The 26,903-nt window shown below is 38.0% G+C and overlaps 1 protein-coding gene across 4 annotated transcripts in view; it reads left to right on the top strand.

The window, feature by feature from the left end:
* Positions 1-6,684: 6,684 nt before the first annotated feature.
* The window catches only part of LOC144979759 (prostaglandin G/H synthase 2-like), a 69,866-nt gene continuing 49,647 nt past the window's right edge, over positions 6,685-26,903 (top strand). The window contains exons 1-2 of one of the 4 annotated variants that reach the window (XM_078926792.1): positions 6,735-6,769; positions 11,054-11,203. The gene's annotated coding sequence lies outside the window, so the exon portion shown is untranslated. Of the gene's footprint in view, positions 6,905-11,053; positions 11,204-26,903 lie in introns of those variants that run through there. The other 3 variants (XM_078926791.1, XM_078926790.1, XM_078926784.1) reach the window with 3 other exon arrangements.

Here is a 26,903-nt window from a genome sequence, read left to right on the forward strand (position 1 = left end):
GCGAATACTCGAAACAATATTGTAGAAGTTGATCATAATTATACTTGAAATATTTTATCTCTCTCTCTCTATCTATCTATCTATCTATCTATCTATCTATCTATCTATCTATCTATCTATCTATCTATCTATCTATCTATTATCTATTTTATTAAAATATTTACCACAATGTTTGAGACAGTCTACATTAATGTTTCAGGCTTAATTTGCCATCGTCAGGACTGAGTTGTTTTGTTGACTGTTGTTGTTTTTGAAGTGGTTCCGGTTTAAAGTTGCTTAACAAGAATTTACGCCGATGGGGACACCTTCCGTAGATCTCACTTTTCATGTTGAGTGTGGCTTCATGAGGTTGTTTGATTATAGTATATTTTTCTTCCAGGCATAAGCTACATTGTTTCACCCCCCCCCCCCAATACCTGAATTTAAAAAATTAGAAGACGGACTTTCAGATCTCATTCAAAGTGTACAGTTCAAAAACAAAAATAACAACTTCCAAAACCAACTGACTAACGATGTGAAGAAAATAAACAAAGAAAAACAACTTCTGATACCAGCCGACAAATCCAACAACTATTACAAAATGACACCTGAGGAATATGATAAAATGACACACAAACAAATCAACAAAGACTATAAGAAAGACAGAACACATAGAACCGAAGAGATCACAAAAGAAGATAAGAATATAGCGAACAGACTTGACCTTAGCGATCGAATCGATATAGCACCAAGAAGAGAAGCGTTCATCACATTAAAAGATCACAAGCCTGACTTCAAAAATAATCCAAAATGTAGACTAATAAATCCATACAAATCTGAAATTGGAAAAATCAGCAAAAAGATATTAGAAAAAATAAATAAAAACGTCAAAGAAGCAACTAAATTCAACCAGTGGAAAAACACCGATGAAGTCATCGAATGGTTTAAAAATATCCAAAACAAAGAAAATTGCACCTTCATCTCTTTCGACATTTGCGATTTTTACCCCTCCATCACCCCAGACTTACTAAACAAAGCATTGGAATTCGCAACAAAATATACCCACATCACAGAAGAGGAAAAACACATCATCAAACACACCAAGCACAGCACACTATACTATGACAACACGCCGTGGACAAAGCGACATAATGATTTCGACGTAACAATGGGTTCGTTCGACGGTGCTGAAACATGCGAACTGGTCGGACTCTACATCCTGTCACAACTGCAACATACACACACATACATCGGCCTCTATAGAGATGACGGACTCGCTATAACCAACAGACGACCAAGAGCGAACGAAAACATCAAAAAACAAATCTGTAAAATATTCCAAAACAACAATTTGAAAATCACGATAGAAGCAAACAAAAAAACAGTTGACTTCCTCGACATCACATTCGACATAAAATCCAATTCATTCCAACCGTTCAGAAAACCAAACAACACCATTAGCTACATTAATAAAAACAGCAACCACCCCCGTCCCGTCATTGAAAACATACCAAAAAACATAGCACTAAGGGTGAGCAAACTTTCGGAAAACAGAGAGATATTCAACGTCGCAGCCACCCCCTACAAAGAAGCACTCACAAAAAGCGGATACAACACACCATTGAATACACAGACGCCTCCCTCTCATGTAAACCCCAACACACAAGTGAAGAACGTAAAACAAGAAAACGACACATAACTTGGTTCAACCCACCTTTCGACAAAAACGTCAGCACAAACATAGGACAGCAGTTCCTGAAATTAATTGATACACACTTTCCAAAAAACCACAAGCTACATAAAATTATCAACAGGAATACCTACCATAAAAATAAGCTACTCGTGTATGCGCAACATAGAACAAATAATCTCAAGCCACAACAAAAAAATATTAATAAACCACCGACAAGAGCAAAACCCACCCACCAGAAAATGCAACTGCAGAAATAAAGAACACTGCCCGCTAAACAAACAATGCTTAGAATCAAGTTTAATTTACCAAGCCACAGTCACAGAAACTAAAACAAACAAGCAAGAAAAATATGTAGGACTAACAGAAAATAATTTCAAAACAAGATACAACCTCCACACCTCAACATTTAGAAACACTAACAAAAAAACATCCACAAAACTCAGCGAACATATTTGGAAATTAAAAGACAACAAAATAGACCACAACATTTCATGGAAAATTTTATCTAAAGCAACAGGATACACACCAACATCAAAACAATGTAGCTTATGCCTGGAAGAAAAATATACTATAATCAAACAACCTCATGAAGCCACACTCAACATGAAAAGTGAGATCTACGGAAGGTGTCCCCATCGGCGTAAATTCTTGTTAAGCAACTTTAAACCGGAACCACTTCAAGAAACAACAACAGTCAACAAAACAACTCAGTCCTGACGATGGCAAATTAAGCCTGAAACATTAATGTAGACTGTCTCAAACATTGTGGTAAATATTTTAAATAATAATAATTCGCTCCATTACTGCATGTCGAGCACTTTTCGTACCATATTTGTATCAAACACAATTCAATATCTATCTATCTATCTATCTATCTATCTATCTATCTATCTATCTATCTATCTATCTATCTATCTTTCTACCTATATCTGTCAATCTATATATAATAATAATAACAATAATAATAATAATAATAATAATAAATAATAATAATAATAATAATAATAAAAAATAATAATAATAATAATAATAATAATAATAATAATAATAAGCGTCAGTCTATTCCCCCCCCCCACCCCACCCTCCTCAGACACACACGCACATACACTCACACAAATATTTTTAATAAAACTAGTAAGAATATATTTCCAAAAGTCAGTTAAATCTACATATTTTTCGTTAACTGTTTTGTTTTTGTTTTTTTTTTAATGTCACACGTTTGTGTTTACCATCTTATGAGGGAAGGGAGATAACCATGAATTCTGACATGTTTTTCAATTCATAACAAAGTTGTCTTTCGTGCATTATCATTATCTGTGACGGTAATAGTCGGTATTTACTTTTTCGTCGTAATACATGGATTATACTTTTTTATATGGCAGTCGGTAATAGGATGACCAAAGATGACGTCACTCAGCTCTTTGTTATCGGTGTGAGACCACCAGTTGGGTAATGTTCTTACTATTTCTCTCTGTCAGACCATACAATTTAAGATTACACAGTTTTGTGTTACGGTACGATTGATCTGGTGAGCAGATATTCGTATTTGTTAACTTAGAGGCATTGCATTAATTCTTGCTATGTGTTTAAGTACAATATCCACATCATTTGCCCATCGAGTTCATTCATTCATAGCCTGACACTGATCAAAAAATAGCGTCAACATACTAATACTGAGCTTTTATATAGCGCAATATCCACTAAACGTGCTCAAAACGCTATACAAGGGTTCCCTGGCTAACAGCAACACTTAACGTGTAAGATGGGACATGACGCCTGCTATGTGATATTACAATTTTTTTCGGACAGAGACAAAGCTGTTAAAGGTCAGGTACTCATTTTACACCTGAGTACCGTGAGAGAATGTGAGTAAAGAGCCTTTTCCAAGGACTCAACTATGCGCCGAGCGAGGCTCGAACCCACGACCTTCCGATCCGAAAGCGAGTATCACACCATAAGACCACATTGCCGCACAACAAAAACTAGGCGACGAACAACAAAAGAAAGCTTTGCCCTGGGGATTTAAGGATGTCCAGAAGGGAACAAAAGTGTGATATTTTTTTAAAAAAAACTGGTTCCAATCTCATTGGAAGTTTAAAATCACTCTCCCGCAGGATTGTGTGTAATTCATCTTCTGGTTTCATATTGATGGCATCTTATTTTCTAGTAGCCCTAATAAATGCTGATCGTCAAGAAAGATCATACAACCTCGCTCTTTTACCTCCCGTAATCCTAAGAATCTGTCTATAGATAGTATGAAGTTGACGTCACTCAGGTCTTTATTACTGCTTTTTGCCATCCACATTTATGAGTGATTCTCACTAAACTGTATTAACCAGACTATAAACGTTCAAGGTTATACATATTTTTGTGTATTGGTCTGTTATACTTCCAGTTTGCAATATTGTGAGCTTCTTAAACAAGCGCATACTATTTATACATTTACTACTAAAATAGTTATGCCACTTAATGATGCAATATGTAACCAATTTATTAGTATACCTCTGAATTACTGGTTACATTCACACTTCCAAGGAGTTTGGAACCAGAAGAGTAGAAGACATGACGTCACGACTTCTCTGCTCTATATTCATCTTCACCTTTTCTTTATTTTTTTTTTTTCATTTTAGATTCATATTATAAAATGAATAATTTTAGATTAGATTTTCTAACTTCACCACTGGTCAATAATACTATTGCTATGTGGTTATTTTGAATTATTGTTAATTTGTCAATCTTCATGAAATAAAATGTGGTTTACTTTGTAGCTTATTCTGATTTTATTTCTTCTTTTTTTCTTAATTTATTTCATTGTTGGTCCCTTTTTCTTTTTTGTTTAGTTTAATTAATTTAACTGTTTTTTTGCCATCGACATATGGTAGTGACTAATGCACGCTTCCAGTCTTTGGGCAATCCGCCTGTGTCGAGTGACTGTTATAAAATAATGCATAAGTAAGAGGCTATTTCTGTTGCACATTTTTTGAGGATCCTGGTGGGTATGAGATCTGTTGCTTTAGGAGGATTTGGAGCTGTTTGGTTACGCCTTCGTGTTTTCTTTTGTGAAAATGCTATTGTAATGTTGTGGATGTCTGTGGTGTCAGTAGCTTCCGTTCCATCCGGTATTTGAAAAAAATGCTATGCCTGATGTATCGCTGCGTCTATATTTAAAGAATTTCCAGAAACGATATGTGATGTCACAGTTTAGGTTTATATTAGAATCGGAGTCAGCTTTAGAATGTTAGTGACACATTGGTCATGTTCTTTCTTTATTTTTGTCTTTATTTTCTTACGAAGAGCTCTAAAAGTGTCTCGGTCCTGTTTTTGTTGGACCGTTTTGCTAAGTTGTAGCGACCTTGCTTATGTCGACGATTGATATTTCGTGTCACCCAAGGCAAATGACACAAATGTTGAAAGAATAGGAGTAAAGAGCCTTTTCCAAGGACTCAACTATGCGCCGCTCAGAGCGGTACTCGAACCCAGGACCTTCCGATCCGCAGATACATAAGTGTCATACCATTAGACCACATGCCGCACAATTGAAAGTAATCCCTCGTATCGCCAGGTGTTGAGATGCAATTCCTACATCGGTGTGTCAAAATATTGTAATTCGGCTGTTTGGCATGTTTAAGATAGTTGTACGAGGTATGTCTCAGAATTTTCCCCATCCAGCTGTACTCACATCATATTAAGAATAACCTTGTATTTGGTATCAAATGAAACTTTATTCAATTACCTATTCAACGGAAACGTTAAGTTCCACACACACACACACACGTCTGCATTTGGTGCACCCAACAGTAAAAGATGGCGACCAGTGGCTGTTTGTCCAAGGATAGGATTACATTCCTCATCACCTCTTGAATCTGATCCTCGTCTTCAAATCGTTGACATCGCAGCATTTCTTTCACGTTAGGAAAGAGATGGAAGTCGCATGGGGGGAATCAGGTGAATAGGGTCGGTGTTCCAACAATTCCCACGAGTAGCCCTACAGAAGCTCATCCACAACTCTTTACTTGTTTTTGCTCTTCTGTCAACAAATGAGGCAACCACTTAGCGAACACCTCTTTCTTGCCAAGTTTGTCGGTCAATACTCTGTAAAAAGGTTGTAACAGACACACCAACAAGTTCACTTATCTCCCTACAAGTTCTTTTTGAATTTTTCTCCACAACAGTTGTCGTTCTCACAACAGTATCGCCACAAGTGGCAACAGGAGGTCTTCCAGTGTGTTCCTCATCTTGCATGTCATAAAGCCCATCTTCAACTTCCCTGACCCACCTTCTAGCAGTTTCAATTGAATGAGCATTGTGCTCCAAAACTTTACAAAGGTATCGGTAGCAGACAGCAGACTTGCCGAGAAGAGTTGAAAATTTGATCGTTGCCAGAGAAGGTTGCATCAATGTTTTGATCTGCCATTTTCCTTAGATTATGCTTGGACAAGGAGCAAAAGTACAACACACCTGTCACGTCACAGCTCGATGACACGATAACCAATAAATTTGAAATTTGGCATCGATTTATTAGATACGACGTTATATTTTATCAAATTTTAGTAGTTCTTGGTTTAGCAAAGTTATAGAAGAGGGAAACTTAGTTTTGAAACACACCTCGTATAAGCAAGTCTTTGTATAATAATCTATCTACCCACTCTCCAACTTACTTCTCTTTTTATATCACCTCTTTGGTCGTTACGCGATACGCCTGTCCATACAGGACATAAACTATAAACCCATTACTTGTCACTCGCCGACCTTTCTCCAAATACCTATTTGGGCTTCCCTTTCCTTCCACTCATTCGTCTCTAAAATAAAAGAAGACAACTCTCGCTAGTATGCTATGTTTTTCATTCATTCCGATTCTATTTATTTATCTATTGGTGACTGTCGGCTGACCGTGCCACGTGTTATCTCACTTAAGTTGAAGTTGTAGTAGGTAGATACGTCCATTACAACAAATTTCCGGCAGTTGATACATACGCGTTACGCTTTGTACAAATCTTGAGTCATCGACAGTTCGTAGACACAAATCGCGGGATTAGCAAATATTGTTGTACGTATTATTGGAACATACGAGAGACGCACGTACGTAGATATACTCGTGTAAATATTGTATGATGTGTAATCTGTTAGATTCATGTGGTGTTATTTGTTATTCTAACTTCGGACTGCTGTTTTCAAAGAATGGGGTTTTGTGTCAAGTTTGAAGGGAAATTCGTGACCAACCTTCTCCAAATGGTAATAAATCGAGATGATTAAATGCTAAAAACGGAATTCATAGTCAAAGATAATATTGTTTTGAGCTTTCGATTAAATGTTCATTAGGTTTTCAAAGTCCTTGTTTAACGTGCACTAATAAGCTGGTCTGATAACCGAATGCGATTATGGGCTAGAATTAACATTTTTGTAATGGAACATATTTTGCGTTGGTTTGAGAGTATTTCCATTACACCAATGAGCCCATAACAATTTGGGTCATCAGACCTGCAGAAAAGTAAACGTCGGTCATCATTTCAGGGATAGTTTATAGAATTTTAATTTAAGTAAACTCATTCGCCGATGGGTGTGAATGTTATTTCTGAAACTTAAAAAGAAAAAAAAAAGAATCTTTTCAGATCATTTTTTGTTATAAACAGTTTTCTAGTCCATTCTGACATACTTCCAGATTTATTCGAAGGAGGGGCCGGGGGGGGGGGGCGTATTATTAACGGAATGCTATTGCTTCTGCATTCACTCCCCTGATTTAAGACAATGGTAAACACAAGGGCCGATAGAAATCATTACCTTCCTATTATACATAATGATACCGTGGCCATTGTTAATATATAGCCTGATACTCGAACCCTCTAGGACTGGCAGTTTGACGTCATTTTTTAGGTTTGTGTAGCGTCTAGTGAGTTGTCGTTAGTAGAGCTCAAGGAAACAAGTTATTTCATTGGTTGAACTATTGAATACAACTCACGATTTGTTTTCTTGTGTGGCAAAAGACTGGCATTTTGACGTCATTTTTGGCCAGTGTCAGGCCATAACTTTACGAAGGCCACGGGTTTTCCCGGTTGCCTTCGTAAACTCTCCAAAAATTAGGGCAAAATACAAAGCGACGACCGCCAAAAGAAAGTGAAGAGTGAGTTGTATTCAATAAGGATCATTTTTTGGTACCTTTAGCAGTACTTCTAATTACAACAAATCACCTTTCACTATCTGTTGGTGAAAGTGGTCTTGTATGGTGACACAATGGGCATGATCTCTATTAACTTTCCATGTGTTTGAGGTTATTGGTCACATTGTAAATTGTGCTCAAAGTGACCCACTTAGTGAAAAGTGTTCACAGCTTATTAAATATCTAACATCACGATTGGTCCTTTGATTCAGCATGACACATGGGTATGTTTATAACATTTGTAAAGAAAGCAACGTGTTTACATTTGTTAAGAAATATCCAATCGTTGGACAGCAACTAATCATGTGATTGATGACCTGGTTGGTGAAAACATGAATATAGATCGCTCCCATTCTGAAACAGACCTCGAATCAGGGCAAGAATAAAACCACTGAAATGTTTTTTTCGACTAGTCTGTTTCAAAAAAAAAAAGTACGGTCACTGACGTGATTTTCAAAAGTGTATGCACTGTATGTTGAAAACGGTAAGGGTTGCCTGAAGCCGGTGATCGTAAAATACTAACGAAAGAGTGAAAATGGAAAGGCCACGCTAACATTTCATTCATACTGCAACCACCATTGAGTACAGACGATACAAGTTATTTTTCATTATATTTTATTTGTTTTACACGTTTATTTGTGTATTGTTGTGCTGACGAAGGGTTTGTACCCGAAACGTCCATTGTCTGTTTTGTTCCCATACGAAGCCTTTCCATTTTCGAGACGATTGGGCATATATTATTACGTGCATGGATTGTGTCATTTTAAGTCATGTGCTTATGTGTGTGTGTGTGGGGGTGTGTGTTTGTGTGTGTGTAGTGTGTGTATTTATTTGTGTGGTGTGAGTTTCTATCTCTTTCTCTCACATACACACTCTCTCTCTCTCTCTCTTTCTCTTTCCCTCAGTCTGTGTGATTGTGTGTGTGAATGCATCTCTCTCTCTCTCTCTCTCTCTCTCTCTCTCTCTCTCTCTCTCTCTCTCTCTCGTGTGTGTGTGTGTGTGTGTGTGTGTGTGTGTGTGTGTGGGTGTGCGTGTATTAAAAATGTGACAGACACTGAAGGTCACACATGTTTATTCCATTCAATGAACATGGTAACCTTTTATCAGTTTGTACTTTGTATCCTAATCATTGAATTGTATCACGCACGGTGTTGCGTCGGATGGACAAGTGGAAGTCAAGTGTTGTTTTGTTTTGTTTTTTTTTTTGCTGTCGTGTAATGTACATAGTATAAAAGACTATATTGTATAATATTATATGTGTCACCCTTGGATTCGTACCTAAAAATGTACGAGTTATTGAGTGCGAAAAGTAAAAAAGTGTCCAATCGTCTCAAACTACGATTGTCATCGTCGATTTGATGCAGAAGATATAGAGAGTATGCCCTTGGCTAAGAAGCTCACAACATTGCCGTCCGGAAGTATATCGGACCACCACACACAACTATGTGTAACATTGAGCGTTTGTAGTCTGGTTGGTACAATTAAGTGAGAATTACTCATAAACGCGGATGGCAAAAAACAATAACAAAGACCCGAGTGACGTCAACTTCATTCTATCTATAGATAGTATGCGCTTGGCTAAGAAACTCACAACATTGCCATCCGGAAGTATATCAGACCAACACACCAAACTATGTTTAACTCTGACGTCACTCAGGTCTTTGTTATTGTCTTTTGCATCCATGTTTATCAGTAATTCTTACCAAAATGTATTATCCAGACTATAAACGTTCACGGTTACACATAGTTTTGTGTGTTGGTCCGTTATACTTCCGGATGGCAATGTTGTGAGTTTCTTAGCCAAGCGAACACTATTTTTAGTCAGGTTGATACAGTTTAGTGAAAATTACTCATAAACGCGTTTGTTACAAAGACCTGAGTGACGTTAACTCCATCCTATCTCTGTGACGGGCTGTCTCAAACAGGTAGTGCATCAGGAAGAATCAGATTCCAAAAAAAGTAAATTTAGAATTAAAATGACAAGAAATACGAACCTTGTGATTTTAGCAATGTAAGAAATTGTAATTGGGGCCAAAAGTGTGATGTTAAAATACTGGTTCCAATCTTCTTGGAAGTTTGAAGTCTGACCTACAGAGAACTGAATACAAACATTTTTTTTGCGTCTGATCTTCTGGTTTCAGAATAATATCCATATTCGCTCTTTTACGTCGCGTAATGGGAGCGATCTATATTCAAATTTTCGTCCAACCAGGTCATCAATCACATGATTTATTGCTGTTCAGCGATTGGATATTTCTGAACAAATGTAAACACGCTGCTTTGGTTATGAAAGTTGCAAATATAGATAGTATGCGCTTGGCTAAGAAGCTCATAACATTGCCATCCGGAAGTATAACGGACCAACACACAAAACTGTATCCATGAATGTTTATAGTCAGATTAATACAATTTAGTAAACATTACTCATAAACGCGGATGGCAAAAAACAATAACAAAAGGCCAGATTGACGTCATCTTTGTTCTATCTATACCCATGTGTCAAGCTGAACACAATGACCATTCGTTATGTTAGATATGTGAACACTTTTCACTATGTAGGTCACGTTGAGCACATTTTGCAATGTGACCAATGACCTCGAGCACATGGAAAGTTAATAATATAGATCATGACGATTAAAAGAATCTGCCCATACATCCTGGTATTAAAATACTTCTGCTACCTTATAATTCAATATGGAACCTATACATTGTATGTGTATCGTCCGGAGGACTGGTTACACACTTCCAATGAGTTTTGAGCCTGAAGAAAGGAATGCGTGACGTCACGACTTCTGCTTCCCATTATTCCCCAAGCAAACGAATAGTAATTACCCTCGAGGTTCATACATTCAACTCCACGTACTAGTATATCCCCACTTAATGAATACCGCTGTGGGATGTTGAGTCACAAATACCTTCAATGGTAAGAGAGAGAGAGAGAGAGAGAGAGAGAGAGAGAGAGATGGAGAGAGATATGGAGAGAGAGAGAGATGGAGATAGAGATATATGGAGAGAGAGAGAGAGAGAGAGAGAGAGATGGAGAGATATAGAGATAGAAAGATATGGAGAGAGAGAGAGGGAGAGAGAGAAAGAGAGAGAGAGAGAGAGAGAGAGAGAGGGGGGGGGGGCGTTCAAAGTTGAATTGTAATTCACCAGTTGAGATTATAATTTCACACATTACCATAATAAAGACATGTTCTTTTCTTATCGTGCTCGCTATTTTCAAGTTTTCATAAAATTGCAATAAATTCGTTCCGATTCATCAACGCTCTGGATTTATTTTTCTTTCCACTGTGATGATGACATTCAACAATGTGCTATAGTGTGTGTTATTCTGATCGGACACCTCCCCACCATTTGAGGTAGAAAGTATAAAGGTAAGTAGAAATTGTTGTTGCGCTTAATTAAAGAATGTTTTTTTTTTGATATTTGGCGGTTAAATTCATTTTGCTATGATAAATCACCCATTGTGTAGTGAGAATACAGAAAAATAATATATGGACAGTTATAAAAATGTACGCGAAATGAGAATTATGGGTAATTTCACGTAGTTCTTAAGGTTAGATTATTAATCATACCTTTTTTTTTTTACATTCACACCTAAGAACTTAGTTCCTCTCGTGTCTGTGCGTAGCCATAGTTAACATCTCGCCTGACACTGACTAGAAAATGACGTCAAAAGACAAGTCTTTGGTCGCAAAAGAAAACAAATTGTGAGTTGTATTCAATAGTTCAACCAATGGGACGTCAAACTGTAAGTACTAGAGGGTTCTAGAAGTAGCCATCGTTAACATATAGATAGTATGCGCTTGTCTTAGAAGCTCATAACATTGCCACCCGGAAGTGAAACGGACCAACACACAAAACTGTGTGTATCCATGAACGTTTATAGTCAGGTTAATACAGTTCATTGAGCATTACTCATAAACGTGGATGGTAAAAAACAATAACAAAGACCTGAGTGACGTCATCTTCGAACTATCTTTAGCCTTACACTAGAACCCTCTATGACTGGCAGTTTGACGTCATTTTTAGATTTGTGTAGCGTCTAGTGAGTTGTAGTAAGTAGAGCTCAAGGAAACAAGTTATTTCATTGGTTGAACTATTGAATACAACTCACGATTTGTTTTCTTTTGTGGCAAAAGACTGGCATTTTGACGTCATGTTTTGGTAAGTATCAGGCCATAACTTTACGATGGCTACGGTTCTGGTGTCGGGCTATAATATTATGTTAACGATGGACGGATTTTGCCACATTGGGCCTTCCAGATTCGCCATTCCTCCCTGTTCTGTGCTCCCTCGTCCCATGTCATATCCCCAGTTTTAAGGTCGAGTTTTCTGGCCAAATTTTAAAATATGGGTTTTTCCAGAGTACGACAGTAGTCCAATTCGATTCGGGGGAATTTTCCTAGCCATCTGAGACGGTGTTGTTGATTGGTGATCATAACGTCGTGCATTACGGTTCTTTTTTAGAATTTCTGTATTTCTTACGTGGTCTAAGTAGCTGATACATTCACAGCACCTTGCTAAAAAATCGGTTTGCCTCATGAAAAAAAAACTACTCAAAGTCATAGTATGTCAAAAGTTCGGGGTCCCGCTTTGCTTATAGATAGTTCGAAGATGACGTCACTCAGGTCTTTGTTATTGTTTTTTTGCCATCCGCGTTTATGAGTAATGCTCACTGAGCCGTATTAACCTGACTATAAACGTTCATGGATACACACAGTTTTGTGTGTTGGTCCGTTATACTTCCGGATGGAAATGTTATGAGCTTCTTAGCCAAGCGCATACTATCTATATACAAATAAAAGCCCTTCATTAAATTATATTGTACTATGATAGAAAGAAACCCGGATGCATCAATTATTTTGATATAAATTTAGGCAAACACACTCACATACTCGCACATGCAAACATATATATTATATATATATATATATATATATATATATATATATATATATATATATATATATATTTATGTGTGTGTATGTGTGTGTGTGTGTGAAATATATAGATGCATTGAGAAACACAAAGATCAACCCATATTTACATTTATATTATTTATAGAGTAAAGCCATTTACCGTGTTTACTCAAACGTATCATTCTTCGACATGACCAGGGCGCCAACTGATTCTAAAGACACTACACATTCCAAACATACTCGTCTACATGACAAAAACGCCTTTTTGACATTTTGGCCAGGAAATTTTACTTCATAAATCCATACATAAAAGACGGTCTAAATGTTTTCAATCTGGAACATAAAGTATCAAAAATACTCAATTGTAAGACTCTTTGATTAGATGCGATCATTTGACTCTATCGATTTTCATGTCAAAAATGAAAAGTTTTTTGACCAAATTCAAATCACGATTTTTGGCCTTTATTCACAAGCAGAATTCTGTCGTTATCTGAAAGAATTTTTTTTTTTAATTGGACAGGAAACCCTTCTTTCAAATATCGATCAAATTGACCATCACCATGGCCATCCCTTTTGAAGTCCCAGGTTTGAGATTATATTTTTTGACAAGATGGGATCACTTTAATTGATCAATATTTGAAGGAACATTAATATATATTTTTAATGTGTTTTGTCGGATTAGGGCAGAGATCTTGGCATAGATTTCAGTTCTTATCATGTCTCTTCCCATGACATTAGGCAGTCAACCATGACATCTAAATAGTCATGTTTTTCGTCCATTCCATTCATGAACTTGTATTGACTTGTTATGAGTTCTCTCGTAAGAAAACAACGGGAGTAGCTTATATTTCATGGCCGATCACGAAACGGTGCAATCCACGAAGATACCAATGATAACTGATGAATGGTCACGATTTACTGTAGTCTTGGAAAAGTTACTGTCTTGACTCACGTCACGACCTAGATGAGGTCCGAGTGTTCGAACGTGGCCTTCGTAAAGTTATGGCCTGATACTGACCAAAAAATGACGTCAAAATGCCAGTCTTTTGCCACAAAAGAAAACAAATCGTGAGTTGTATTCAATAGTTCAACCAATGAAATAACTTGTTTCCATGAGCTCTACTAACGACAACTCACTAGGCGGTGCAAAAACCAAATAATGACGTCAAACTGTCAGTCCTTTTGGATTTCAGTATCAGGCTATAACATAACGATGGCTACGGTTCGAACCGACGATAAAACCGTAGCCATCGTTAACATATAGATAGAATGCGCTTGACTAAGAAGCTCATAACATTGCCATCCGGAAGTATAACGGACCAACACACAAACTCTGTGTAACCATGAACTTTTATAGTCTGGTTAATCCAGTTTAGTGAGAACAACTCACAAACACGGATGGCAAAAACAATAACAAAGGCCTGAGTGACGTCATCTGCATACTATCTATAGAAGCATGACACAAGAACCCTCTAGGACTGGCAGTTTAACATCATTTTTTTAGGTTTGTGTTGCGTCAAGTGAATTGTTAGTAGAGCTCAAGGAAACAAGTTATTTCATTGGTTGAACTATTGAATACAACTCACGATTTGTTTTCTTTTGTGGCAAAAGACTGGCATTTTGACGTCATTTTTTGGTCAGTGTCAGGCGATAGATAGTTCGAAAATGACGTCACTCAGGCCGGCCTTTGTTATTGTTTTTGCCATCCGCGTTTGTGAGTTGTTCTCACTAAACAGTATTAACCTGACTATAAACGTTCATGGTTACACAGAGTTTGTGTGTTGGTCAGTTATACTTCCGGATGGCAATGTTGTGAACTCCTTGGCCAAGCGCATTCTATCTATAACTTTACGATGACGACGATTAAACACGATGATAGATGCATATATGTGCTCAAATGCTCAATTAAAAATAACATATTAGTCCTGGAGAAAGACACTTTGCAAAAATTCCATCGCCCTATCGTACATGGATGTTTAATCCGTAGGTCAACATAGGTGGTGTAAAGCAACGTTATCCTTGTCCGAATGATGTATTAGCTCTTAGCAGGCTGCACGTCTCGTCCGTTTAATTTATTGATATTATACTACTGTGTTATGAAAATTAACATGGATCAAGACGAACCTTTTGAGCCATAAAAAGATAAAATCGGTCCGTTTAGGTGCCAGGTGCGCGCAAATGAATCTGGCAATAGGATGGCCAGATGACGATACACCCCCCCCCCCCCGTCCACCCAACAGTAAATGGGTAGCTAGATCTGTTAGATATGGCGGAAAGTACTTTGCGATAGACTAGCGTCCTATCCAAAGGGTAGCAAGCAATTGCTATTGTCCGTTTCACGCTATAGAAACTGGGATAAACTTCGTCCCTATAGACCTTACGTCTCAGAACGACTACTAGTATTATACCCTAGCAGATATTCTGAGTAACCATTTGATTAAACGACTGATAGAATTATCCTTCGTAATTTTTTAATAAGGTTTGCAAGTTACTGGTATATGAATCTGTAAAAAATAGTTTTATAATTTTTAGATTTGTCATTGTCGGTAATGGGAGCGATCAAACTTCAGGTTTTCGTCCAACCTAGTCATCGATCACATGATTTGGTGCCACACAACGATTGGACCTTTCTCAATAAATGTAAACACGCTGCTTTGTTTATGAAAGTTGTAAACATACCCATGTGTCAAGCTGAATAAAATGACCAATCGTGAAGGTAGATTTTCAAACTGTGACAAACTTTTCACTATGTGGGTCATTTTGAACACACTTTTCAATGTGACTAATGGCTTCGAAAGGTAATATAGATAGTATGCGCTTGGCTCAGAAGCTCATAACATTGCCATCCGGAAGTATAACGGGCAAACACACAAAACTTTGTGTATCTATGAACGTTTATAGTCGGGTTAATACAGTTCAGTGAGCATAACTCATAAACGCGGACGGCAAAAAAAAAAAAACAATAACAAAGACCTGAGTGACGTCATCTTCGAACTATCTTAAGATCATCTCCATTCTGTTTTCCTTGGCAAAACGTTATTATGAATTGTATGGAATAATGCTAACTTTAATCCTATTTTTTTTTTAAATAAAAGAATAGATACAAATATAATATTTACTTATAACCAGGTAAAAGATATCATGTCATAATTCAGCGGCTCTTGACGTAACACACCATGTCATCATTATTCTTTTTCATGGCTGTAAGCGAACATAATAAACACAGGTCACTCTAACACGTACATGACAAAATTTACGTGACGAAAAATGGTAATCCCTTGCAAGAATTGACCTTTCCGCACCGACTTTATATATAGCAAACACACACACACACACATACACATATATATATATATAAACACACACACACACACACACACATATAGATAGTATGCAGATGACGTCACTCAGGCCTTTGTTATTGTTTTTGCCATCCGCGTTTGTGAGTTGTTCTCACTAAACTGGATTAACCAGACTATAAAAGTTCATGGTTACACAGAGTTTGTGTGTTGGTCCGTTATACTTCCGGATGGCAATGTTGTGAACTCCTTGGCCAACCGCATTCTATATATATATATATATATATAATAATATATATATATATATATATGTGTGTGTGTGTGTGTGTGTGTGTGTGTGTGTGTGTTTGCTATATATAAAGTCGGTGCGGAAAGGTTAATTCTTGCAAGGGATTACCATTTTCCGTCACGTAAACTTATTTATATTTATATATAATATTATGTTATATTATCATATATATATATATATATATAATATAATATATATATATATATATATATAATATAATATAATATATATATATTAGTTGCGTTGGGTTACATTTGTTTTGTATTGAAATGTTCTATTCATGAAATGAAATATACTTTTTTTTATTATTTGTTCAATGCCCTGGACATTTTATGGCAGTAAAAGATTTGTAAAGCTTTAGGTCTTATAATTTATCTTATCGATTCATCATGCAAATTTTTATTACATGAAAGGGCATTGAACCGTGGCAGGCTTGTTCTTTTAAGATACGTTTTACATTTTTGTGAAGAGAAGGATATATATATATATATATATATATATATATATATATATATATATAATATACATACATATATTTATATTGATAGATAGATAGATAGATAGATAGATAGATAGATAGATAGATAGATAGATAGATAGATAGATAGATGGTAGATAGATAGATACACGGATATATATATATATATATATATATATATATAATATATATATATAGAGAGAGAGAGAGAGAGAGAGAGAGAGAGAGAAGAGGAGAGAGAGAGAGAGAGAGAGAGAGAGAGAGAGAAAGAGCGAGAGAGAGAGAGATAGAGAGAGAGAGAGAGAGAGAGCGTGTGGATGTGTGTGAGAGAAGAGAGAGGAACAGAGAGAGAGAGAGAGAGAAAGAGAGAAAATGAGTTAGAGAAAGAGAGAGAGAGAGAGAGAGAGAGAGAGAGAGAGAGAGAGAGAGGGGGAGAGAGAGAGAGAGAGAGAGAGAGAGAGAGGAGAGACGATACTGTTGCAAAATGATTATGAATCGATGTAAAACACAAATTGAATATGCATATTTTTAATGCGCATTTCTACGTTTTTACCATGTTTTAGTATGCTTTACAAATTTATTTTCATTTATTGTTTTCTTGTCAGGACATGGGCTACCATATTTCTGTTTAAACCAGTACAAGTCGCCTGATGGGTGCTTTCTTGTAGTCGTGTTTTTACAATCTATCCAAATAATTTGTCTTAAAAGCTATAGTGATGTGTGTAACGTGTGCCTCTATGAGATGTCCCACATTTGAAAAATTACAAGTTTAGGGTAACGGTAAAACTATCGGAAGGTCCTGGGTTCGAGCCTCGCGCTTGGCGCAGAGTTGAGTCCTTGGAAAAGGCTCTTTACTCACATTCTCTCACCGTACTCAGGTGTAAAATGAGTACCTGGCCGTTAAACAGCGTTGTCTTTGTCCGAAAAATTGTAATATCGCCTAACAGGCGTCATGTCCCCTCCTGCATGTTAAATGTTGCTGTTGACCAGCGACCCCTTGTAAAGCGCTTCGAGCACATTTAGTGGATATTGCTCTATATAAAGCTCAATTAAAAAAAAAATTAGAATATAAAGTTTCAGTATTTTGGCCAAATGTTTTTAAAGCAGTAAACCCTAAGCGCAAATATTTGCTGGTCTGATAAGCGAACACAATATTATGGGCTTGATTTAAAGATCTAAACAAGTGTGTATGGCTTAATTTAACATTGTTATAATGGACAATGTTTTGCGTCGTTTGAGAGATTTCCATTACAACAACGAGCCCATAAAAATTTGGGTTTTCAGACCTTCAAATAAGTTCACGTCGGGTAAACTGATATAGAAGAGATTAAGTTAGAAGAAAAACGCCTTCTCTGTAAGGGAACTAACATATAGTGGGGAAAAAGTGTGGCTTAGTGGTCTTGTGGTATCACACTAGGATCTGTTGGTCAAGTGTTCGAGTCCTGCTGTAGGTGAAGCAAAGTTGAGCCCTTGAAAAAGGCTCTTAACTCACATTCTCTCACCGTACTTAGATGTGAAATTAGAACCCGACCATTAACTGCGCGATGTGAGAATAAAAGCTCAAGTTTGTATACATAAAATCGCAGTCTTCCTAATTAAAAATAGTTTTCGGGTAAAGCAGGTTCCACTGTACATTGCTGACATATTTTGAAAACAGGATATAAATTTGTTAAAATGAATGTGTTTAAAAACTTTCATTCAACGTTAAACGCTTGTATCTGGCTGTCAGATATACAGGTGTGGAGATTTCATTAAACTTTTTTTGATTTACATAATACAGCTGGTGGTCCCCATGGCGGTGGTCCCCGTGGTGGTGGTCCCCGCCCTTTGTGGTGGTCCATATGGTGGTGGTGATCCCCGTGGTGGTGGTCCCCGTTGTGGTGGGCCCCGTTGTGGTGGTCCCCGTGGTGGTGGGCTCCGTGGTGGTGGTCCCCATGGTGGTGATCCCCGTGGTGGTGATCCCCGTGGTGGTGATGGTCCCCATGGTGGTGGTCCCCGTGGTGGTGGTCCCCGTGGTGGTGGTCCCCGTGGTGGTGATCCCCATGGTGGTGGTCCCCATGGTGGTGGTCCATATGGTGGTGGTCCCCATGGTTGTGATCCCCGTGGTGGTGGTCCCCGTTGTGGTGATCCCCGTTGTGGTGGTCCCCGTTGTGATGGTCCCCATGGTGGTGGTCCCCATGGTGGTGATCCCCATGGTGGTGGTCCCCATGGTGGTGGCCCCCATGGTGGTGGTCCCCATGGTGGTTGTCCCCGAGGCGGTGGTGGTCCCCATGGTGGTGGTCCCCGTGGTGGTGGTCCCCATGGTGGTTGTCCCCGAGGCGGTGGTGGTCCCCATGGTGGTGATCCCCATGGTGGTGGTCCCCATGGTGGTGGTCCCCATGGTGGTGGTCCCCATGGTGGTTGTCCCCGAGGCGGTGGTGGTCCCCATGGTGGTGGTCCCCATGGTGGCGGTCCCCATGGTGGTGATCCCCGTGGTGATGGTCCCCATGGTGGTGGCCCCCATGGTGGTGGTCCCCGTGGTGGTTATCCCCGTGGTGGTGATGGTTCCCAATGGTGGGGGTTCCCATAGTAGAAATGTTTATATGTCTGTAAGGTGGCAAGTTGATATCACAATATGTGACTTACCACCTCAATACGGTATTGTGTCAATATGAATCACATGTGACATTAAAGTCAAGATTATTATCGTCTTTTCATGTATCGCATTGTTTAAGAGCTAAAAGGTTTTAAAAACCTTTAAATTTTCTTTGTAACTGTCATGCATAAATTGCATTTTTCAAAGTTATATATGTCCAATAGTCATTGCAAACTTTGACAATTTTCGGTACATATCGCTGCCTCAAATTATAATCATTGAATATCTCGCATACAAATATCTAAGTGTCATTGTCACGATTCATAGTACAATTTTCCCCTATCGACATTCGTTTGACATGTCCACTTTTATACAATTGAGAGTTTCAATTAGTTTTATGCAGCTATGTGTTCGATTGGTATGACACTCGCTTTCGGATTGGAAGGTCCGGGGTTCGAGCCTCGCGCTCGGCGCATAGTTGAGTCCTTGGAAAAGGCTCTTTACTCACATTCTCGCACCGTACTCAGGTGTAAAATGAGTACATGGCCGTTAACAGCGGTGTCGGTGTGACTCAACTATGCGCCGAACGAGGATCGAACCCAGGACCTTCCAATCCGAAAGCGAGTGTCATACCACTAGACCGCATAGCCGCATGACAATTTAAAAACGAGCCCATAATGGCGTCCGGTTATCAGAACTACAAATATGTACACGTCGTTAACAATATTTACTTTAAATTTTATCTTTGGCGTCTTGTTCAACCCTACATAATATCACATTGAGTCAGTGAATCAGTTAAATGTCCAGCCTGTCTTTGGTTTATCTCAACAAGGAACAAAAGTGTGATACCAAAAAAGCCGGTTCCAATATCATTGGAAGTGTAAAACCACTGATATCCTGTGTAATGATCTCGATTAGTGATGCATCTTATTCCAGCAACATTGCTGGTCGTCAAAAACTCAACACGATCTTTTACGTCCCGCAATCATAAGAATCGGTCTACACATCCTGCTACTAAGATAGTTATGCCACCTTTCTGTCGTAACCTATTCATTATTAGTCATCCGAAGGACTGGTTACATACACACGTCCAGGGAATATCGAACCGGAAGTTATAAGGTGTGACGTCACGACAACTCTGCCTTATGTGAACACCCACTCATAGGTGTAGGTGGTTTGTATTGTGGATACTATTGAGTTTGAAAACAAGACTGAATCACAACGTCCTCACACCACTTCTGGTCCTTTGAAGTAACCTTATCCACCGCAATTCACTCAGACAGTTGGTCTGATAAAGGGGTAACTTATCCCTTAAGATATACATACCCTTATCACGAGGAGGACAGGGGAGGGGGGGTGTCCATATTGCTCAGTTGGTAGAGCACTCGATACAAAAGCAAATGGACATGTATCGATCACGGATTCAGACGAGATATTTTTGCTGTCCCCCCTTTCCACCCAGCAATAATTGGGTAGCTGGATCTCTTTACAATAGGCCATCATCCTATCAAGAGGGTAACAAGAAATTATGGTTTCATATGGCTTGATCGAGAAAAATAGGAATCATAGTGCACCACGCATTGAGCATGGTGAATCCACCACGTCAATGTGGCCCCCAAATTACCCTCAATAAAACCTGTAAACAGACCTCTTGTCGTCTATTCTATTATTACCCATGAACTCCACGTCTAGTATCGATATCCCTCCGTCACGATATCGTTTAGAGACGATCGGTCTCTCATTTTAATTAGTCATTTACCAACTCGTCTTTTGGAATAAAATCTTTGATTATTATTATTATTATCATCATCATCATCATCATCATCATCATCATCATCATCATCATCATCATCATCATCATCATCATCATCATCGTCATCATCATTATTAGTACTATTACTATTATTATTATATCATTTAAAATTTTGGCCAGAAAACTCTTCCTTCAAATATCGATTTATTACACTGACCCTCATCGCTTGTTTAAACCTCTTTGGGAGTTTGAGAGTTTGGGACAAGCGATAAGGGTCATTTTAATTGCTCGATTTTTGAAGGACGAGTTTTCTGGCCAAAATTTTAAATGCGAATTCTTTTTTTTTTTTTTTTTTGTTTGTTTGATTAGAGTACGGCAATATGCATACAATAGCTATTGGGATTGAATGGCCGTCATTCGTTATCGTGAAGATTTTGTTTCCGACCAAGGCGTTCAGAAGAGTTCTTTGTAAATCTAACACTTAACGCGAGAGTAATCGGTTTGTTACTGTGTTGTGTAAAGATTGCTTTGTGCCAGTAATCTAGGGATTTAGCTCTCTCTGCTCTATTTAATTACCCCGCCTCCCATGTGTTTGTCCCTTGTGTAAGAGATAACCACTTCATACCGTAATCTGACAGAACACCCTTTAAGCAATTTGACCAGAAAACGTTTACCACAAATAATATATTGATCAATTAAAATGAGCCTCAACCTAAGACGGAAAGTCATAAACTTGGCAATGCTTTGAAGTCTCAGGTTGGAAATTCTATTGGAAAAAAAAGACAAGTTGAGAGGGTTATTTTTGAATCACTTGAAATTTGAAGAAATCATTTCCTGCCCCAAATGAAAAATGAACATGTTTTTATCAGAAGGCGACGTGACCACTGACCACACTGATCTGCGACGATGTGTTTATGATGTCTTATTTCTTGTGTCCACTTCATACTTCACATAAGATTTAAAATACACAGCTATCCGTATCAGTCTATCAGCCTCTTGTCACACCCATTTCAGTTACGCCACACCCCCCCCCCCCCCACCACCCCACCCCCAACCTCCCTCCTTTTCTTCCCCAACATAATTTTGTTAAAAACTCACGATTGCAAAGAATGAAATCGGGTCTCTAAACTTCAAAGGCAAAACATGCAAAGTTTGGTGTCATTTAGTATACAATGAAACATTTCGCAAGAATGTCCATTCCAACTGTCTGACCAAATTTCTTGTTTTCCGGACACTGGGAACTTCGACGGAAACCCCACCAGCCCCTCTCCCTAGTCTGTGGTCCCCAATCAACCCCTCCCCCGTAAATAGGACTTTCAATCTCCTTTTATGTTTTATAATATTTTCTGTATGATTTTTTTTTTTTTTGCAACGAGACAAGATATGTAGCCATGGTCACATAGAAGAATTTAATTGAAAATCTGAATCGACAGCTTACCTGCTAATTCCGGGTTCAAAACTCTTGTTTTAAAAATCCCCCTTTCAAAATCCTTAAATTTCTATATTATTATTTGTGAGTCTATATCAAAAATGTTTCATTCCGTCATGCATCATTGGCTTGGAGTAAGCTGTATGGCGCAATGACTTAGTTCCAGATTTTTTTTTTAATGTAGGCACGGTGCATGGAATTCCCCTTAGGTCGAGGGAAACGTTGGACCCCCCCCCCCCCCCCCCCTCCTCGCTTTCCGCCCCCAACCTAAGCCGCTGGAGTCTTCATCGGTCCACACCCTTTCTATCTCTTCTATCGCTATGTATTCCATTTTACTGGCGTTGAAATGTTTTGTTTTTTAATGTCGCAAACTCCGTAAAACAAAAACAGAGCAAAACAAACAAAATATATAAAGAAAGAAAGAAAGAAAGAAAGAAAGAAAGAAAGAAAGAAAGAAAGAAGACAGATTAAATAAGATAAAACAAAAAAATGTAGGTGGATGATGAGCGCTGATGTTAGGGTCTCTTCTTTCCCAAGATATCTCTTGTCTCCATGCTGCTGTGCGGTGTTCTCTGGTAATAGACAATAGGATTCAATAGTCGTAACGTCACTTCCTTCCTAATGACGCATGGTAACTTAGCAACACTGGCTCTAAACTATCGGAACAATGGCGGACGCCCGTATGAAATATTTCTCCGGCGAGCATAAAAGCGTATCCAAAGGAAAAAAAACCATAAATTTGATCATGTTTTGACTTTTACACATTCTGGTCACAAGACATATGAAAAGTTCTAGCCAGCTTGAAGAATAAAAAGTAATGATTTTCTTTGTTTAGAACCAAAATGGCCGCCGTTGCCAGGCGGCGTGACATCAGACTACTGAATCCAATTAGAAAACCACGCGAACTACACGTTTTTCTATCGATTTTACGTGTCTAAGTAAAATACCAACTGTTCAACCCGCTTGGTTAATAGAACAAACACAGAAAACTATGTGTCAACTTAAACGTTAATATATATGGTCTAGCAAATCGTGTGATAACTGTTCACCCATTTGGTGGTATAAAAACAATAACAACGATCAGAGAGAGAGAGAGAGAGAGAGAGAGAGAGAGAGAAAGAGAGAGAGAGAGAGAGAGAGGACGATTTCATTCACGTTATTGTTTATAAACAACCTACTATTTTTGTCCGGCTGATCACGTGTGAAGATGTATCACATATTCCATTTTTTGATTGGTCAAATATCCACTGGTTAATGGGGGCGATCTATATTCATGTTTTCGTCAAACCAAGTCATCAATCACATGATCAGTTAATGTCCAATAATTTGATATTTCTTCAGAAACGTAAACACACTGCTTTGTTTATGAAAGTTGTAAACATACCCATGTGTCAAGCTGAACAAAATGATCAATCGTGATGTTAGACATTTCAAAAACTGAGAACACTTTTCACGATGAGGGTCACTTTGAGCACATATTCCAATGTGACCAATGACCTTGAGCACATGGAAATGTAATATAGATCATGCCCATTTGAATTGGGTGACATGGACATCCCCAAGCGTAGTACCGACAACGATTTTAGAGTCCACTGTTAACTCCCTCCTCACCGACAATTCTCACAATGGGAGCGATCTATATTCATGTTTTCGTCCAACCTAGTCATCGATCACATGATTTGTTGCTGTCCAGCGATTGGTCATTTCTCAATAATTGTAAACACGCTGCCGTGTTTATGAAAAGTGTAAACATACCCATGTGTCATGCTGAGTAAAATGACCAATTGTGTGTTGGATATTTCTCAAACTGTGAACAGTTTTCACTATGTGGATCATTCTGAGCACGTATTCCAATGTGACCAATGACCTCGAGCATATGGAAAGGTAATATAGATCGCTCCCATTTTTTTCTAAAATTTCATACCTACCCAACACATAAATAGAATTTTTAAACTTAAATTTAAGTGCACAAAGTGCATGATATACATAATTTTGTAGATCAAAACAAGCTTTACAGAACAGTAGTAAGTTCTTGTAAATATAACAACACCTTTTCTTAAATATTTGATTTAGAAAACAAATACTATAGTTGGTAAGGAGAGGGTTAAACTGTGGCCCTCGTGAACTCTTAGTACGAAGGCCACGGTTTAACACTTTTGGCCATTGAATAAGAATAGCACGATCTACGCCGAACGGAAAATATTAAAAGACTTTTAATGCTCAATAATAGAAAAGAACTATCTTAAAATAAGAAAAAGCCAAAACGAGTCATGCAATAAAATACAACGTCATCTTGTCAACGTCACAGGAAAAATATTATGATGAGTAATGCTATGATTATGACGCAGGCTGAGATCATACTATACTGTTGGTGTGACTAACGTTTATTCTAGACATTCCACACCCTTTACCGGTCACGTATGGATTGCATTGAATACCAACGGAATGCACGCTTTTCATTCATTGGCAGCGAGACCAAATTAAATATGTGACCGCGTCGTCTCAAAACGGTGTTATGTCGGGATGAATTGGACCTTGAAAAATGAATTGACAATTATTGAAATGATGGGATATGATAATAATGATGATATAATATATAATAATTTAATGAATTTATATAGTGCCTAGATGCAATCAAATTGCTGACTACATCAACATACCACACATTATATTATATACATATATAAATATGTCCAGAAAGTTCGTCCTTCAAATAAATATCGATTGATTAAAATGACTCTCATTTGGGGGGGGGGGGGGGAGGGGAGCCAAATTCTCAGACCTGGGACTTGTGAGTCTCAGGTTTCGGGTTTTTGCTAAAATATTGGTCATTATAATCGATCGATATTTCAATGACGAGTTTCTGACCAGAACTGTTTATACGTGTCTTGCTTTGTTTTGTTTTTTTGGTTGTTTTTTTTTTTTTTTATTCTAATTTTCAGAGCAAGGCAGAAAATCATATTGACACGGTGGATCACAAAATATGGCATCAGGTTAGAGTTAAATCTAACTTCGCCTGTGTAAAGAGTAAATGACATTCTACTTACTATAGGTTACAGTTGGGTAGGTAAGCCAGCTCGGCTATTGTTCTGGTTCTTCTCGGAATTCCCCCTGCATAAATATGTGGTGGGAATTAGGTTGGGTGGCTATTCTTTTATTTTGTTTAAGCTCTGTATCATTCCTATCAGTGTGTGTGTGTGTGTGTGTATGTGTGTGTTTGTAAGAGGGTGTGTATGTGTGTGTAAGCGGGTGTGTGCGTTCATTGTTGTTTTGCTCCAAAATCGAAAAGGGGAGCTATCTTTGCATGATATAAGCCGCATTCAATACCAGTAACTACTAACAAAAAAGAAAGCATCGTTATTGTTGCACTGGCATCGTCCTGCCTGGTCAGACAAGATCAGCCTAAAAGATAAAGTACGGTAAACCATTTATTTAGTTAAGAATAGAGTGAGATCAATCCATGAGATTATGTACGGTGTGTCTATTGGTCAGTAAGTCAGTTCAATGGATAAAGTGTATGGTAAAGGAATTTGTTAGGAGATCAGATCAGGATAAGGGGATGGCAAAATATGTTTTTGGAGATCAAAACACTTGGGAAAGTATTTGGGGATTATTTAACTAAGTCGGCACGAGACAAATTTTTATTTTCGTTTTTTTTCTTTGTGTCTTAGGATGTCATCTTTTTTTCTTTTTCTTTTTTCAAGCTGCTAAGTTGAAATTAAAATCAGACAATAGGGCAAATGGAATAACAATGCAATACCCCCCCCCCCCCCCCGAAAAAAAATGCAAGGCTATTGGTTTTGTGATTTGACACTCGCCTTCGGATCGGAAGGTCTTGACTTCGAGTCTCACTCTGAGCGCACAGTTGAATGAAGCTTTGTCTCTCTTTGTCTTTCTTTGTCTTAAAAAAATTGTAAAATATATCGCCTAACAGGCGTCATGTCTCGTCCTACATGTGTGTTGTTGTTGGCTAATAACCTTTTGTTTTTACCCCTTGAGCACTTTTAGTGAATATTGCTCTATATAAAAGCTCAAGTTTATCGTAATTTATCACGCTTAGCTCTTTTCTCTTGTTGGCATTTATTTTGTGTATTTAAAGTCTTAGTGTATGCTATTTTTTTCCAATTTCCACTCAAACTGTTTGACAAATTCTAAATACATGACACATTTTAGTATGTAATTCAAATCAACAAATTTATTTGTATAGAGGGCTCAGCGGTATGGTGTCTCAGCAAGCGGTGCTGAGTTTGGTCAGTGACTGGTTGGGTTATAGTGAATTCACACATAAGGCGATTGCGTTATGCATTTGGGTTGTATACTTCACACACA

The sequence above is a fragment of the Berghia stephanieae genome, chromosome 9, assembly GCF_034508935.2.
Source record: "Berghia stephanieae isolate SIO BIC M18660-M18661 chromosome 9, UCSD_Bste_1.3, whole genome shotgun sequence".
Lineage (NCBI taxonomy): Eukaryota > Metazoa > Mollusca > Gastropoda > Nudibranchia > Aeolidiidae > Berghia > Berghia stephanieae.